General features: G+C 33.2%; 1 long non-coding RNA gene across 2 annotated transcripts; it reads right to left on the bottom strand.

The window, feature by feature from the left end:
* Positions 1-288: 288 nt before the first annotated feature.
* LOC145556024 (uncharacterized) lies at positions 289-3,319 on the bottom strand. Of its 2 annotated transcripts, XR_014091688.1 has the most exons (4): positions 2,923-3,319; positions 2,705-2,777; positions 1,347-1,553; positions 289-955 (listed from the first exon to the last, which is right to left on the bottom strand). It is a non-coding gene; the product is annotated as an uncharacterized LOC145556024 (long non-coding RNA). The 2 variants fall into 2 exon arrangements; XR_014091685.1 differs by having other exon boundaries at positions 2,705-3,319.
* Positions 3,320-3,541: the final 222 nt, after the last annotated feature.

The raw sequence follows: 3,541 nt of genomic DNA, 5'->3' as shown, positions 1-3,541 counted from the left end.
ATATATATACTCTCAAACCGTGCACACCGATACCATTAAAGAAGAAAAGCATTCAGCTATACAAGTACAAAAGTATTATGTCCAAAGCATGAACAAAACAAAACACAATGCAAATTTTCCTAGAAACAAACAAAAATCTTTTTGGAGTTTTTCAATATAAAGAACATGGAAATGCATATACAAATGTGCATGGCATATGTAAATAGACATCCCACCAAACATGATAGAATACTCTCCCCCAAGCTTGAATGAGACAACATGCTCAAATCATAAATCAAATCATCCACGGGAGAGGAAAACAAAGAGATCAATCCAACAATACCAACACATGTCCAACAAGGCATAAACAATTAGAGACAGAGCAAGTAAAGATATTACCGGATGTTAGGTAGGTGTAAATACCCGCAAATGACCCAAATTAAACATTCAAAGCAAAGTTCATCTATCATTGAATATTATTTTTCATATGCTAGCAAAATAGGAGTCTAACTATTCAAAGCAAATGAACTCGTGACAAGGGGCTGCTTTGGGTGCTGAACTGTGGTGGTGAAGGAGTTCCACAAGGCTGGCGGAGCAGGGGAGGCAGCGAGCTGCTGTTGGTGGCAGGTTTTAGGTGATGTCGAGGCTGCTAGGAGTTGTTATAGTTGCTTGTGAATTGGGGAAATAAGGAGGTGTGTGAGTGGAGGAGTGCGGCTGATATAAGGTTGCATTGGTGGCTGATTTTGGAGGTGAGAAAGGTGGTGGTTTGTGGCTCGAATATGTCGGCTGATTATTTTTTGTTTTGGGTGTTGCGAGGGCTGCCAAGAGTCGATTGCGGGAGCTGGGGAACACTTGAGTGGTTAAGAAGTTGGTGCGGCTCGTCTGCGCTCTCGAGCATCCCTATCATCAGTGCACTCGAGGTGATACCCGTGAGAAGGGCAGCCTTCTACATGCACAACTTGACTTGATTATTCACCTACAAAACACAAATAAATTTAAGGGAAAAATGAAGTAAAAGGAAACAAAAACCAACAAACAAAATTATAAGAAATAAATGAAAATGAAAAGAATAAAATAAAACAAAATAAAATAAAAGAAAGGAAAGAAAAATGAAATGAATATGAAAATAAACTAGAATAAAATGAAAACTAAATCTATAATAAAAAAGAACAAATAAAAGAGAACATATTAGAAAAACCATATAAACAGAAAATAAGAGAGAAGAGGTAAAATAGAGAGAAAAAATATAAAATTAAACACTCATTAAGAAAGAAAGCTATGAAAATAAGGTAAAAACAAGCTAAATACTCATCAAATGAGTGCCATAAATGACACTCATCAAGGGGTTCCAGTCTTGTTTGACCTACAGATTCTGAACCTCCTTCTGAAGCTCGGAAATCCGCCCCTCGCTGCGTCCAAGTCTTGTGTGACCTGCAGATTGGTTGACGCTTGGGAATACATCATATCAAGTGTCAGTAGTTCATTTTGGCGATCTAAAACTGAGTTGTGTCTAAGGAGGAGGCAACCCGAGCTTTAGCAGCCTTCTACATGCACAACTTGACTTGATTATTCACCTACAAAACACAAATAAATTTAAGGGAAAAATGAAGTAAAAGGAAACAAAAACCAACAAACAAAATTATAAGAAATAAATGAAAATGAAAAGAATAAAATAAAACAAAATAAAATAAAAGAAAGGAAAGAAAAATGAAATGAATATGAAAATAAACTAGAATAAAATGAAAACTAAATCTATAATAAAAAAGAACAAATAAAAGAGAAAATATTAGAAAAACCATATAAACAGAAAATAAGAGAGAAGAGGTAAAATAGAGAGAAAAAATATAAAATTAAACACTCATTAAGAAAGAAAGCTATGAAAATAAGGTAAAAACAAGCTAAATACTCATCAAATGAGTGACTACCTTTGGGGTGGTCTCTTTGGCCTAAGAGACCATTTCATCAAAAGTGATCTCTTGTTTTAAAAGTAAGACCACTTATTTAAAATAGGTGGTCTCAGTTTTTTCAAAAACTAAGACTACTTATTTCAAATAGATGGTCTCATTTTTAAAAAACTGAGACCACCTATTTCAACTAAATGGTTTCAATTTTTCAAAAACTGAGACCACCTATTTCAAATAGATATTCTCTTTCTTCTTTTTTATTTAAAAAAAAATTATTCATATTTTAATATATATAATTTGAATCAACAAAAAAAATTCATTAATACTAAAAATTATACACATAGTTTATACAAAACCAATACTAAAAAACTCATTACTACTACAATCAATATTCTATCCAAAATTATACAAAATTCATATGTACAAAAAATAATTCATTAATGCAACAATCAAGGCCTTCTAAGCATATCTTCCACCCATAACTATCTCACGCCAACTGAATAAATCAACAAGAAAAATCATTATTCTTCACTTTTTATCTTGAAAATTTTTCAAAGACATAACAAAATTAGCACACAATTATTACAAAAAATATTAAACAAAGTTTTAAATTAGCTATTAACTTAGCAAAAACAAAAATTAAAAACTTAAATGACAACAAAAAAAAGTAACACCGCAACAGTACAACTGGCCACCGAGCCGCAATAGCAGTAAAATAGTGGCAATTTACACCCAAATCAGCCATAATTGAAGAAAATAATAACCAATATCAAAGAAAATAATATACACTCATAATTGAAGAATTATGAAAAATGCAGTACCTAGGCTTGGAAGATGGGTCAGACCCATTTCTTTGCTGAGACACCATAAACTTAATTTTCTTGTCTTGAAACCCTGAAAAAATTAGCAAATGACAAACTAAAACAATTAATAAGTTTGAAATTTGGTTAATTTACAAAGAAAGAGAGTAAATTGGAACTTAGGTTTTAGAGGAAATGTGAAATAGAAGGGGCTTAGAGATTGTTGTCAGCCCACAAACCAATAGAAGTCGCATCCACATCACTACAGCCCACATAACCACCAAACCGAGCTGATGTAACAATCGCGCCTCCATTATCACCGGCAGCAGGACCGACCACTAACACCGCCAATTGGCAACAAGAACTTCGCGGCTCTAAAATTCACATCACCCACAAGATCTGAAGTTAATAAACCCAAAAGTTATAAAAATTACCACATTTAAAACAAAGAGAAGCGAAATAAACGGCAAATAACAAAAAAAAATGATCGGCTGAACTAAAAACGAAGAGGAGCGAAAGCCGTGAATTTAGGAGTGGCCTCATTGGAAGATGGAGGAGTCATCGACGGCGAAGATTTCGGATGTTAGGATAGAGTAATTTCTGCTGTTAAGATAGAGAGAGAGAGGCGGTGACCGGTGGGGATATGGGTTTAGAGGAAATGTAAATAGGGTTTGGGTTTTGTCTCTTTAAAATACATGTAAAAAATGTCAGCCTACTTTTTTTTAGCCTACTTTTAATTACAAAGTAAATGATTTCTTTTTTTTTTTATTTAATTAAAAAAAAGGAGAGACCACTTTTTGTAAATAAATGGTCTCTCTCATTTATTTATTTATTTAATTAAAAAAGGAGATACCACTT

The sequence above is a fragment of the Chenopodium album genome, chromosome 1, assembly GCF_948465745.1.
Source record: "Chenopodium album chromosome 1, dcCheAlbu1.1, whole genome shotgun sequence".
NCBI classification, from domain to species: Eukaryota; Viridiplantae; Streptophyta; class Magnoliopsida; order Caryophyllales; family Amaranthaceae; genus Chenopodium; species Chenopodium album.
The sequence above is the reverse complement of the archived record's forward strand: the minus strand, read 5'-3'. Positions and strand labels throughout refer to the sequence as shown.